This window comes from Macaca mulatta, chromosome 13, assembly GCF_049350105.2.
Source record: "Macaca mulatta isolate MMU2019108-1 chromosome 13, T2T-MMU8v2.0, whole genome shotgun sequence".
NCBI lineage: Eukaryota > Metazoa > Chordata > Mammalia > Primates > Cercopithecidae > Macaca > Macaca mulatta.
The window spans coordinates 16,833,870-16,848,360 of record NC_133418.1 but is presented as its reverse complement, the minus strand read 5'-3'; the positions used below and the strand labels follow the sequence as shown (position 1 = coordinate 16,848,360).

At 45.2% G+C, this 14,491-nt stretch overlaps 1 long non-coding RNA gene across 1 annotated transcript; it reads right to left on the bottom strand.

The window, feature by feature from the left end:
• Positions 1 to 671: 671 nt before the first annotated feature.
• On the bottom strand, positions 672 to 3,863 carry LOC144333688 (uncharacterized). The gene is made up of 2 exons (XR_013402618.1): positions 3,640 to 3,863; positions 672 to 2,526 (listed from the first exon to the last, which is right to left on the bottom strand). It is a non-coding gene; the product is annotated as an uncharacterized LOC144333688 (long non-coding RNA).
• Positions 3,864 to 14,491: the final 10,628 nt, after the last annotated feature.

Below are 14,491 nucleotides of genomic sequence, written 5' to 3'. Positions count from 1 at the left end.
ATAAAGGGGTGTTAACGTCTCCAACTATAATAGTGGGTTAATTACTTCTCCTGGAAGTGTATCAGTTTTTGTTTTGGCATTCTGATGCTTTGTTAGCAAAAATACATTTCAGGATTGTTATATCTTCTTGGAGAATTGATCCCTTTATTTCATAATAGTCATCTCTGGTAACTTTCCTTGATGTAAAGCCGACTCTGTCTGAAATTAATATCACCACTTCCATTATCCAAAATGAGTGTTGGCCGGGTGCGGTGGCTCATGCCTGTAATCTCAGCACTTTAGGAGGCCAAGGCGGGATGATCACCTGAGGTCAGGAGTTCAACACCGGCCTGGCCAACATGGTGAAATCCCATCTGTACAAAAATAGGAAAAAAAAAAACCAATTACCCAGGCATGATGACAAATGCCTGTAATCCCAGCTACTCAGGAGGCTGAGGGAGAATCACTTGAACCTAGGAGGCAGAGGTTGCAGTGAGATGAGATCAGGCCATTGCACACAAAAAAATTAGCGTTAACATTTGTATCTTTTTCCATCCCTTTACTGTTGATCTATATGTATGTCTTTATATCTAAAGTGGATTTCTTATAGACAATATATAGTTTGGTGCATTTGGACTGACACTGAAAGTAATGATATACAGTTGAATTAACATCTACCATATTTGTTACTATTTTCTATTTGTTGCCCTTGTTTTTTGTTTTTGTCTTTCACTCTTTTTTTTTCCTTGTGGTCTTAATTGGGCATTTTCTATGATTTATTTTCTTTCCTTTTTTAGCATATCAGTTACTTTTTTTTTTTTTTTTTTTTTTTAAAGTGGCTGCCTTGGAATTTGCAATATAAATTTACAAGTAACCCAAGTCCACTTTCAAACGACACTACACTGGTTTCTTGATAATGCAAGCACACTATAATAACAAAATAATCCTAATTCCTAATTGCTCTCTCCCATCCCTCCATCCCTTGGGCATCACTGCTCTCCTTCATTTCACTTATATTTAAGTGTGTGTATATGACATATACATAAGCATGTAATATACTGTCGCTATTATGAATGAACTGTTATGTTAGATCTATCAATAAAAATGAAAGATTTTCTACTACCTTCACTATTTCTTCTTTGATGCTTTTTGTTTTTCTATTTATTTTTTTAAACAGACAAGGTCTTGCTCTGTTGCCCAGACTGGAGTGGAGTAGCATCATTATAACTCACCGCAGCCTTGAACGGGATCCTGGGTTCAAGAAGTGACCCGTCTCAGCCTCTCAAAAGTAGCTGGCACTATAGGTGTCGGCCACTACGTTTGGCTTTTTTTTTTTAAAATGAGACAGTGTCTCACTACGATGCCCAGGCTGGTCTAAACTAAGCGGCCTCCAGCTGTTCTCCCATCTTTGCCTCCCAGAGTGTTAGGATGACAGGTGTGAGCCCCTGTAAACAGACTGTGCTCTTCCTTTCCTTATGTACAGCTGAGTTACTGACCTCTACTATTTTCTCTAAAGAACTTTGAACATTTTTTGCACGGCAGGTCTACCGGCAACACATTTTGCAATTTTTGCCGGAGAAGGTCTTTACTTTTTCTTCACTTTTGAAAGATAATTTCACAGAGTATAGACTTCTAGGTTAATGGAATTTTTTTCCTCTCAATAGTTTAAATACTTCACTCCATTTCTTGCTTTCATGGTTTTTGAGGGGAAGTTGAATATAATTCTTATCTTTGATCCTCCATAGGGAAGGAGATGACTCTAGTTTCTTTGCTTTTTAATCTTTGATTCACCATAGTTTGAATATTTTATGCCCAAGTAGAGTTTATTTTTGTTTTGTTTTTGTGGTCCTCGTTTTTACATTTATCCTTCTTGGTGTTTCTTGAGCTCCCTGGATCTATGGTTTGGTGTCTGGCATTAATCTGAGGAAATTCAGCTATTACTGTTACAAATATTTCTTCTGTTCCTCTTTCTTCCCCCTTGTATTACCGTTATGCATATTTTCTGCCTCTCTGGAAGTCCCATAGTGCTTGGATACTCTGTTCTTTTTTGCTTTTCAGTTCTAGAGGTTGGAATTGGGTATTTCCCTTTTCCCCAGGTCAGAAGGCTCTGATAAAATCCCACCAGGTGAGTCTCTAGTTAACTAGCTTCTCTGGAAGGTAGACCTAGTGAAGAGTGCACCTGCATATTGAAAAATGATTCCTATTCTCTTTCCCCTGTAGTAAGTATGAAGGGATTTTTCTGTGATGTTTACTTCGCGAACCTGGTTGAACTGATGATACAACTCACAAAAGCATGAGACCCATATGCACAGGCCTCCTGGAGGTTTTAACTCTCAGACGTGGCCGCACCTCACTGCAGCAATTTGTCAATTCCAGTTCAGGTTTTCCAATCCCAGTGTGGGTTCCTTGGAGCATTGTGCTCCAGTGTATGGTGATTCATCTGCTTTACCTGTCCAGCCAATCTACGGACAGTGGCTTGCCTGTGACCTCAGGTCTCGTGCAGGTTTAAGAAGAACTGCTGATTTTTCAGTTTGCTCAGCTTTTTACCTGTGAGGAGGGAGTGACAATTCTCAAGATTATCAAGTATGGAACCTGAAATTCCCCAACTCCATTATAGTAAAAAGTGTCTTCCCTTCCTCTGGCTCAAGAATTAAAATATTTTCATTCTTTGACACGTTGTAATTTGATTCCCTAAATATTTATAATTATAGATTTAAAAACTCGGTCTTCTGTTGTATCAGACATCTAGACGGGCACTTTCCAACAGAATTATGAGAGTCCTGTTATAGAACTTGAAACCTTCCTTGTAGCCTCATATAAACAGGTACAATTAATTTTACTAGTATATTTTTAACTTGAAATGCTCATACTATACTTTCAATAAGAAATACAAATAGGCCAGGTGAGGTGGCTCACATCTGTAATCCCAGCACTTTGGGAGGCCGAGGTGGGTGGATCACGAGATCAGGAGATCGAGACCATCCTGGCTAACACGGTGAAACCCCGTCTCTACTAAAAATACAAAAAATTAGCCAGGCGTGGCAGAGGGCAGCTACTTGGGAGGCTGAGGCAGGAGAACGGCATGAACCTGGGAGGCGGAGATTGCAGTGAGCCGAGATCGCGCCACTGCACTCTAGCCTGGGCAACAGAACGAAACTCCGTCTCAAAAAAAAAAAAAAAATACAAATACAATATTTTCTGTTTTTTATATTAACTGGCATGTCTTTCACGCAGCAAGTCCACTTCAGACCGGGCGCACTTTATGTGCTCAGCCGCCTCATGTGGTGAGTGACAGAGACCACCCTGCATATGTGTGCACTTTTTACTGCCTTTTTCTTGACCACAGATTCTACCTCCTGTTTGTCTGTGTATGCAGTGATTATTTGCTGAGTATTACACATTGTAGGTAACATGTTGAGCACACTCAGGATCCCTAACCTTCCTCTGAAGCTTTCCAGCTCTTGTTTTAGCAAGTAGCACAGGCACTGCTGGGTCATCGTGACATGGGCAGGCTTGGATTGATTCGCTGCTGGTGTGGATCTGTGGAGAGCTCCCATCCTGCACCCACTTTTGAAGGCAAAAACTCGACTGCTGGGCTAGTGGTCAATTCTGAGGCACCCAGCATGTTCAGGAGGCAGCGTCGGGGAGCGTGTCCCTTACCTGGAGGGGTGTAGGCGTCCATGGAGGTCTGCACGACCAGGGACCTGCGTTTGGAAGGCATAGGCACCGGCCATCTTCTGCTCTTTGGGTTTGGCCAGAGCCGCCTGGACAACTTCCGTGTGGATGTCTGAAACGGAGACAGCTCACTCAGTGCTCAGCTGAGGTCCCAGAGGCCAAGCTGCACCCTCCTCTCTGTCCCCGCAGCCCGGTTCATCCATCTGATACTCACCAACAGATGGGTGGGTGAGGAAAGAAAATCAGTGTTTACAATCCCAGTAAAGACATTAAAATTTATTTACAGACTTTTATTTATTCATTTTATGACTGTAGAATCCATATCCAAAAGCAAACACTGGCTCTAAACTGCGCTGAGATTTTTCTTTTTAGGGTGAATGGACCTTGATCTTTGGAGATTCTTTTAGGTCACACGTTTGAGCCTCCAAATCCTTTCACTGTACCGCTGAGAGGCGTGTGCACGCCTCACACCCAAAACTCACACAGCCACGGTCGCAGCTCAGCTCAACACCAGCCATGGGCCAGGACTGTGTTGGCTATGGATATGGTTTGGCTGTGTCCCCACCCAAATCTCAACTTGAATTCTACATCCCAGAATCCCCATGTATTGTGCGAGGGACCTAGGGAGAGGTAATTGAATCACTGGGGCCCATCTTTCCTGTGCTATTCTTGTGATAGTGAATAAATCTCATGAGATCTGATGGTTTATCAGGGGTTTTCGCTTTTGCTTCTACCTCGTTTTCTCTTGCTGCTGACATGTAAGAAGTGCCTTTCGCCTCCCACCATGATTCTGAGGCCTCCGCAGACATGCGGAACTGCAAGGCCAACTAAATCTTTTTCTTCCCAGTTTCGGGTATGTCTTTATCAGCATCATGGAAATGGACTAAAACAACCATTAAGACATTTTGTGGCTATTAACCCATTACATTAATTCCACACATTCACTGAATGCCTTCTCTGTAAGTCCCTATGGGCTGGGGTCGCAGCGGTGTTAAGGCAGACAGTCTCATGGCATCTCACGCTGGCCAATTCTTAAGGGAGGAGACAGGTGATAGATGGGGTAGGGAATTAAAGCAGAGACAGATGCAGTGGCAACTCCAAACTGTGAAGCTAGGGAAGAACCTTCTTAACACAAAATCAGAACAACAGGAATGAACCATACTGGCTGTCAAGACGAGAATCTTTGAGACACAGGGAAAAGCCCGCTCAAAGGCCCTAAACTGTCAGTGAGAACGGTGTTAGCAGAATAAAAACACCATCACCACCAAAAATGGCCAGCGTGAGTGAAGACGGGTTGGGGCAGTTTGCTCTGAAGCTGTGAGAATGATCCCACTGAAAGGGAATCGGACGTGGCTTTCTGGCTTAAACCCCCCAGACGCTGCCACCTGAGACAGGACCCAGACCCACAACATCACACCCACAGGCAGCTCATCGCACTGCTTGGTCTTGGTCAGCCTTTGTACACACTACTCTCCCTAACTAGATATAGAGCCTGGTCATCTGGCCACTATTTCTAATTCCCAGGTCATAAACCACTGTGTGACTGACTTGGCTCATGGCCAAAAACTGAAGGGATCAATGAGGTGACAGTCCACTCACTTGCACAAATCGCTTTTTGTTTTGCATATTCTCCATTTTAAACTTTTTGAATGTAATTTCAAAGACACAGAAAATCTGCAAGACCAGCGTAGTGAATTCCCACATAACTTACCAGGCTCAACTTAGGCCCAGCTGCTCCTATCTTACATCACACTGCTTTCCTCCCTCCCCCATGAATTTTCTAAGTCAAATGAAAATAAATTTCAGATACTATGTCCCTCCATACCTAAATGTTACAATGTATTTCCTAAACACAAGGATATGCTCTCACATTCATTTTCCTCAAGATCGGGAAATTTAAATGTCATATACAAAGTTCACTTTCAAATGCTGTCAACTGTCTCCATAATTTTCTTACTTTGTCTTCCTCTTTTTCGATCCAATCCAGGATCATGAATTGATTTGTCATGTGATTTTTACCTGTCCAGCATCCAAGTTTCTCAGGTTTTGTGTTTCTTGAAATTGGAAATGTGAAAGAATACAGGTCAGTTATGTATCTTCCAGACTAGACTCAAGAGTATGCATTTTAGCAGGGACACCGCAAGTCTGTCCTGTGTGACAATGTTAACATCAGCAACTCAGTGAAGGTGGTACTTAAGTTCCTTCAAAGCAAAGACGCTACTTCTCACGTTGAAATTAAGATTTGGGAGGAGGCACCACGACCTTATGTGCATATATATTCTCTTTTCCATGAATTCTTCACTACTAGTTTTATCATCCACTGATTTCCTGTCATTCCTTCTAAATCATTAGATCTGCCATATTCACTGAAAAATAATTATTTCATCTTTCAGCATTCATTTATATATGTTCATATGTACTCATGGAGTCTGGCTTGGTAGGTTATAATTCACAGTTAAAATGGTTTGTTTTGTTGCTCAACTGGTTCCAGATCTGATACCTGATTCCCCAGCCCTTGGACCAGGGCTCCTTCTAGTGAAGAACGGTGTTTGGAAGCTAAGACCGGGCACCGGGTGCCGCTGGGCGTTGCCGGCAAGCAGAACACACAACACGCATGTACACTCATGTACACCCACACCCATCCACAGGCACTTCTGTCCCTGTCTACATCTGTCAGGAGCCGCCAGCTTATACTGGTATAAGGTCCCACATAGACATTCGGCATTTGTGAGGATCTGGCACCGTGACTCACTTCTACAGATTTAACATGTTTATGTATAAATTACAATGGCTCAACTATATGAAAACTGATAGCAGTTATGGATCAATTCCCTCATTTCTCACTTGGGCCACACTTCCTGTTTCTGCAAGAACATATCGCTTGGCTAGAAGACACGATGTTGACATTGAAAGGAAAAAGGACCTTGTATAAGAATAATGCAAAGAATTCTTCTCAAAGGCCACTGGGACACACACTGTGTTGCTGATCAGCTGTCAACCGGCGCAGCAGCGAGAAAGATAGAGCTCCACGCGTGAGCAGTCACAGCTCCCGTGACCCACACAAAGACCCCCAGGGTGACGACAGGCCAACCAGCAGCCTTGGAATGGACACTTCCTTCCCGAAATAGCTTCCTGAGAGACAACAAACAGTGATAATTGCAGGCATTTCTATGACTGGGAAGCAAGAAACCCTCCCAGTCCTGTTCCTTCTACACCACATCCAGAACAGGCGTACACCCGGTGTAGAAAGCTCCCAAGGCCTGAACATCATTCAAATCTACTTCAGACTGACCTAATCTCTGCAGTGCAGTCCTACAAACAGACTTTCAAAAAGTTACCAAACCACTACCTCAAACCTCATGCTTTCTCTGCTTCGAAAGAGGACATGCGGCTCGGTTTATACGGCCACCAGAACACACACAGGGTATTATCTTATTGCCCTTCAGTGCCAAGTAGAATCATGTGGTCTCTCGCGGTAAAAGCAAAACCACATCCACCACAACCCAGCTTTTCACGTTGCAGGGGGTTTTACAGCCTCTTTCTATGTCGTCTTCCTTTTTGCCCCAAACTGGATATTCTTTTTAATTTCTCCTTATTTCCTGAATATAATTTGATCAATACAATTAAAGTGCTTGTGTTAGAAGTAACTTTACTTAAAAAGAATTGAAAGAACTACATCAAAATATTAGGAGTAGCCATTTCAGGATGACAAGAGAACAATATATTGTTTTTATTCATTCTTTTCAACATTTGCAAAGTTTTTTGCCTTGAATGTAGTCACTTTTGCAATCAGAGGTTACAGTGCTTGATGGAATGAGGCCAGGAAGCACACACACCACCGAGTTTCTGACACAGAGCAATCTATGGGGAAGGTTGGAGACACAGGGAAGGTTCATCTTAAAGCAATGCAGGTGGTTTTTCCATAAAGGCAAAAGACATTTTTAAAAGTCTTTGCACCATACACAAGTCTGCTAAATTTGGTCAAAAAACAGAGAAAACAGTAACAGAAGAACACTTTAGCCCAGAAGGAGACCAGCACACCCAGCTCGAAGCCACTCCAGATGAGGACGGAGAGTGGTTTCCTCACAGCTCACCCGTAGGATCGGGTAATACGAGCAGGAGGGAAACGTGGGGACCACAAAGACGTCAGACTGTGGACTGCACAGCAAAAGACAGCAACACAAACTAGCAGAGTAATTAAAAACTATTGTGAAAACATGTCCACATTCTATTTTAACCTGAAATCGGTGGCATGGTGACACTTCAAAACATCTGTAAACAGCACCCCTGAAGATTCTGTCAGACTCTACACTGAACAATGTTAAGACGAGGAACAATAACAGGATAGCCTCCCCACATTGTATGGTGGAGTCTTCTCAGCACAGACCCTTAGAGCATGCTAACCCCTCCATGTGCTAAGTTGTTGCTGTGTTTAATAATTCCCGTCCAACTCAAAATATCCAAGGCAGAAAGCAGCATCCAACCACGAACACCTAAAAGAGCGATTAAGTGGGCAGCACTTTGTGGACAGACTTTTCCCAACGTGCCACCTAGAGGGGACAAGGAGGCAACGCATGCCACGATGGCCCCCCTGTTCCACTCGCTGCTCCTCCTGCATCCTCAGCACAGCCAGGTGCTTTGCTAGTGCCCTGCTGCAGAGAAAACACCCCAATGCAGCTACTGGGGAGGGCTTCTCTTATGTCATCCAGCTTAAAAGCTGAAAAGGCAGCATGTCCACTGGCCAGTGGCCCAAATCCCACACGTGAGGGGAGAGATCTGAACACCGGACACAGGGAGCAGGATGGACCCATCTCCCATGAGAGCCAATGCCAGCGGGTCACAGGGAGTCCTGGCCAGTCTGAGGCCTGGGTGCGAGGAAGGGGGCAGTGTTGGATGAGCACACAGTGCTGGAAAGGGTATGAGCTGAGAACAAAGACGTTTACAAAGCTCTGCATAAAATCCAGATCATTCTGAGAAGAGCTCAGAAGATGAAGAACTTTTAGGAAAATATAACATGGGTAAACAGGTTGCTATAAAACAAATATTCCCTTGAAAACACAACATCCTTTTCACAAAATGAGCCAATAGATGAAAGCCAGCACCTGTGCAGCATCAGAAATCCATGAAAGCATCTGACCAAGTGCCCTCCAAAGCCTTAATTACAAATGCCCTGAATACAGTTTTACCCAGCCACGTCAACGAGACATCAGATGAGAGGTCATGGACTGGAAACCATGAGAAACGGAAACATCCGGGGTAAAGGTACCAAGCAGGATTGCAGAGGAGTCAACAGACATGTACGCGGACGGCACGAGAGTGACAAGATTCGCTGGTCATGCTGGACACACAGACAGTGTCACGGACTCCAGCAAATGCCTGAAATGCAAATGCTTAAAAAGATAGGAGAAAATCATCTGGAAGCTCAGCAGTTAAGACAGAGAGCAGTGACTTTCTAGTATTTCTAAGTATCTTTGAGGATAAGCATCGAAAATGGTCAAGGATGTTTCTAGCTACGGAGAGGCCGAGAAGTAAAGGCCTGCAATTTCACGTAAAGAGAAAATGATTTTAGCCCTGGTGCGGTGCCTCAAGCCTGTAATCCCAGCACTTTGGGAGGCTGAGGGAGGCGGATCACAAGGTCAGGAGATCGAGACCAACCTGGCTAACATGGTGAAACCCGGTCTCTACTAAAAATGCCAAAAATTAGTCAGGCATGGTGGCGGGTGCCTGTAGTCCCAGCTACTCAGGAGGCTGAGGCAGGAGAATGGTGTCAACCCAGGAGGCGGAGCTTGTAGTGAGCCGAGATCAGGCCACTGCACTCCAGCCTGGGTGACACAGCCAGACTCCACCTCAAAAAAATAAAGATACTGATTTTAGCTTGGGATCCTAAAGCAGCAATAATGTCTTATCACAACAGAGACAAAAAGCAGGTGCATAAATACTGAGTGAGAAGGGGATGAGGGAACGAAATGGGTACTGCTGGACTCGGGGCTTTTGGGGCAGACACAGCAAGGGGGCTCCATGGAGACCAGTGGCCTGCAGCTGTCTCAGGCAGGGAGGGCTCTTGCTGGAGAAGCTCCTACAAAGCAGTCAGGGCTGGGGGTGAGCTGCTGCTGCCATGCAACACAGGGGCCAGAAACTCCAGCAGAAGCAAGACCTGCTAGAGCGTGTGTGCACGGCCCTGGGACTAAGAAGTGAAACCACTGTCCCGACATGCCTCTGCCACACTTCACCAACACAACTGAACAGAATTTGCAGGACTCAGATCCATGGTTTCTGAAGAAGGTAATAAAGGGTGAATGTGGAGCTGAGAGGCAATAAGTTGATAGAGGCGCATTTGGTGACCCCAAAAGAGGCAGATCTTTCTCCTCTTTTCTCTCTGCTGTGGCTGTTTATGGCTCATTTCCTTTAGGCCTTTAAGAACCCAAAAGCATCCATCTATTAAGAGAAGGGATTATTCAGGATCAGCTTCATGCAGCATTGAATAGATCACTATTGTGAGTAAAGAATTTGTTGGTACTTCTTACATTTATAGCGTTAGGTAAATTGGTTAACTAAAATACATTTATTTAACGACATTTCTTAAAGTACTAAAAATGGCAATAAACTACGTAGTATGTCACATGATGTTGGAGAAATAAAAAATACCGTCTCTGGCAAGAGTTTATTAAAAGTTCAACATCACAGTACACACATTACGTAGCCATTCCATATGTTTCCATCTTCTGCAAGCACCCCTTCCTAAAATAATGAAAATGAAACATTCGTTTTTCTTTCCGTTTAATTCTGCAAGCTGCGATTCCGTCTCGCTGACAGGAGGCTTCAAGGGACTGGCAACACCCCACGTTCCTGCATTCCAGGGAAACAGAAGAATAACTGGATTAAGAGTCCAGGCTTTGGCATCAGAATCCCAGCTCTGCCACTTACTCACACTGAGTAAGTTCTCAAATCCCTCGAAGCCTCCCCCCACCTTGCATCGTCCGTAAAATGGGAGCAATACTGGAGAGCTGCCCTGAGAGTCACATACGACGAAATATACAAAGCAAACTACTAGGTCCTGGGCACACAGCCATACTCAGTGATGGCTGCTTTTATAAATACCTTGAAGCAACGGATTTGTTGCCAATTTCCAAACCTAAAAAGCCCGAAAGGATTAGACTGTTGACACATCCCACCTCATCCTCCGGTGCGGACGACACAGATTCCTAGAGCGGCAGGACCACGGAGCACACATGTCCTGCAGCCGCCTGGGATTTAAACACACCCATTTCACACAAAACTGCTGTCATAACTTGCTAAAATCTCTTTGGGCAAGCATAATTTATCCAGTGTGTCCTGGGAGCTAGAAATCCCTCCTTCACACAAAAAGGAAAGAAGTCCCACCCTGTAAAAAGACAGCTCTGAGAAGACTATGCCTTATTAAACACAGCTACTTTCCTTTCTCATGACATTCTCAATGTTGCAGATCTCAGGCCTCAGCAGTAAGTTGGTTTTACTGGATGCTGTATTTACATTTTTTGGTGTTGTGGGGAGGGAGAAGGGGCAAGGTAGGGACAATGAAACCCAGCTACCGTTATTCCCAGCTAGACATTGAGATTGACATGTAGAAGAGGACCTGGTATGGCCTGGCGCCTGCTGTGGGCCTCATGGCTTGAGAGCAAGCCTCTCACTCTCCACCCCCTGCTCCCTGACAGACAGAGGGAGAGGTCCCCTCGGAGATTTTTCTTCAGATTGGGAAGGAACATGAGCATGAGGACAGAGGGACAGGGGAAAGGATGGAGGACGATCATCCACCTACAAAGTCGGGGTCTTACTGCAAACTTTATAGACAACCATGTCATTTAAGCATTCCACAAGCACTGTCATCCTCGTTTCACAGATGACAGCCTCAGCAAGTCCCAGACGCCTGCCAAAGGGCTAGACTGCTGGCAACAAAGTCATAATGCATAACCACCTGGCCCAGCGGTGCCAGCCCACCCCTGACTACGGGAGACGCTTCAGACTCCCCAGCAGGGAGAATGTCACAGCCCTGCTGAAGGGGGAGGACGACAACTAGAAGAAACCAACGTCCACGTCACTTCCAGGATCTGAACAGTCACACTGGACCACCCCTAGGTGAGAAGTGGACGGTCTATCTCGGATGCCAGGCCACAGGGAGTGGTTACAACCACGTACCACGTGCCACGTGCCCTTCGGCATCAGAAAGGAAACAAAACTGCTAAGGCATTGAAGATGGAATCGCTTTGACAGCAGAAAGAAGTGGGCTAATCTCAGTCAACACAAAAGCTCATGCAGTCCAGAGTCCTAAACCCCAGGAGGAGCCCATCTCTGTAATCAGAGCTTCACGGTCACTGCGTGTTCATGCCAGAGCCAGAGGCGTGCAGTGAACGGGGGCCAACAGAGCCTCCACTTTCCACAACACATCAAGCATTGTCTTCCTGTTTTAGAAGCACACACTCCCTCACCCAGAGTCTGACTTTAAGTCTTTACAGAATCATTTAAGCAGCTGCGTAGTAGCTACAGCTTTCTGCTCAGTTGCCTTTTTACGTCAAAACTCCCAAGAGTCAAAGTAATCCAAGAGGCTCCTCAGCCAGTCTGTCTGCAGCGTGAGAAAGCAAAACTCAGAGGTGGCAGTGAGCGGTCAGGCCACCTGTGCCCACGCCAGGAAACCCAAGGGATATAGGAATGTAAATTCTGCAGTGTTGGCAGATGTGGAGCAAAGGAAACCCTTGCACGCCGTTGGTGGGAGTGCAAAGCAGCACAGCTGTGAAATAGTATGGAGCATCTTCCAAAACTAGAAACAGGACTCTGTGATCCATCAGTCCCACGTCTGGGTAAATATCCAAAGGAATATTGAACCATTAATGGAGAGATGCCTGCATGCTCACGTCCACCACAGCGCTATTGACAGTCACTTAGACGTGAAATTGACCTACACACCTGTCAGTGGATGAACAGATAGAGACATTGTGGTGTATGGACACAAGGCGTACAATTCACCTTAAAGAATGAAATTCTGTCATTTGCAAAAACATGGATCAACCTGGAAGATATTTTGCTAAGTGAAATAAACCAGGCACAGAAATACAAATACTGCATGATCCACTTATATGTGCCAAACTTTTCCTTTAAAAAGTAGCATTTGTAGAAAGAGTGGAATAGGGATTAGCAGGAACTGGGATTGGGGAAATGGGGAAATGCTAGTCAATTCTGGAGACCGAATGTACAGCGTGGTAACTACAATTAGTCACAACGTATCATCTGCCTGAAATTCAGTTAACAATGTATCATCTGCCTGAAACTGGGTAAGAGAGTGGATCTTCTGTATTCTCACCACACACACAAATTAACTACAAGGTGAGGGAATGTGTTATCAATAGCTTGAACTGGGAGATGAAAAGAAAACCCTGAAACCCTTTCCCTCCTCCTAAAAACTATTTGAAGATTTTGAACATTGGTCTGTGTGGAAAAAATTCTGTTTTTCTTCCAGTGAGTCTCTTAAAGAAAAATAAATAAAGCGTGTTAAAGTACAGTCACCCTCAGTGTCTGTGGGAGCGGGTTCCAAGGGTCAGAATCCCAAAGTCTGCGATGCTCAAGTCCGCGATAGAAAATGGCGCAGCATTTGCATAGAATCCACGTGTGCTCTCCCGTGTACTTACAATCTCTACATTACTCGTAATAACGCAAACAACGTGAGTGCTGTGTTGTACTATCTTGTTTAGAAAATAATGAAAATTGCAAACTCTACATATGTTCAGAACAGGTTAGGCCATTCTTTTCCTTCTGAATATTTTCACTTTGAGTTTGGCTGAATCCAGGGCTATAGAATCCATGAACATGGAAGGCCAGCTCTGCATCTCGGAAATTTTTAACATTCAGCAGGTGGGGGAAGGAATACAGGCTCTCCCCTCCCACATCCCTCAGTACTTCCTGGTCCTTCTGCTGTCTCAGCTGCTTCTCTTTTGACCAACTTCACAATCTTCATCAGCAACGGGGCAGCTCTGGACACGGAGAAGCAGACATCCTTCACTTGCAAACTGTGTTTGCCGTGCCAGTGAGCTCAAGACCGTGTCTTCTTCCAGACACTCACCCGAGGAATCCGAACCGTATGTAGTTAGGATCAGTCCTGCCACACACAGAAATCTCTTGGACGCAGTGAAGCTGAACAAGTGGCCAGGTCTCCTCTGACGCACATGAGGCCATGTGGAGAAGCGTCCGGTAACGTTACGGCACCTGGCTGGTTCCACCATAAAGATGGGACGCAGAGCAAGAATTTCTTGAAGCAACATTCATACGTTTGGAGTTGAAACGCAAGCGCCAAAAACACTAGCTATTTTGGAATAGGTTGGGACAGGGAAAACATCTGTCATGAGATTGAAAACAAATTTTTCTTGAGACAAGCCTGCCTCTGTCACCTGTGCTGGAGTGCAGTGGTGTGATCATAGCTCACCGCAGCCTTGACCTCCCTGGGGCCAAGTGATCCTCCCACCTCAGCCTTCTAGGTAGCTGGGAACACAGGCAGGCACTATGGCACCCGGCCGACTATGTAGTTTTTGCAGACATGGGGTCTCGCTGTGTTGCCCAGGCTGGCCTCAACCTCCTGGGCCCAAGTGATCCTCCCTCCCGGGCTTCCCAAAGTGCTGGGATTACAGGCATGAGCCACCAAATCCAGCCCCTGTCATGAGAGTTATAAACACAGTACTTGAATTTTTTCCAACCTCTTGCTATCCAGCCAGCTTCCCCGGCTGTGGCGAGGGTGATGTTACTGCTGTTGTGTCTTCACGAAGGGCGGGGCAGCAGATGACAGGCACACGCCGTACCCAGGGAACGACTCGGCTCC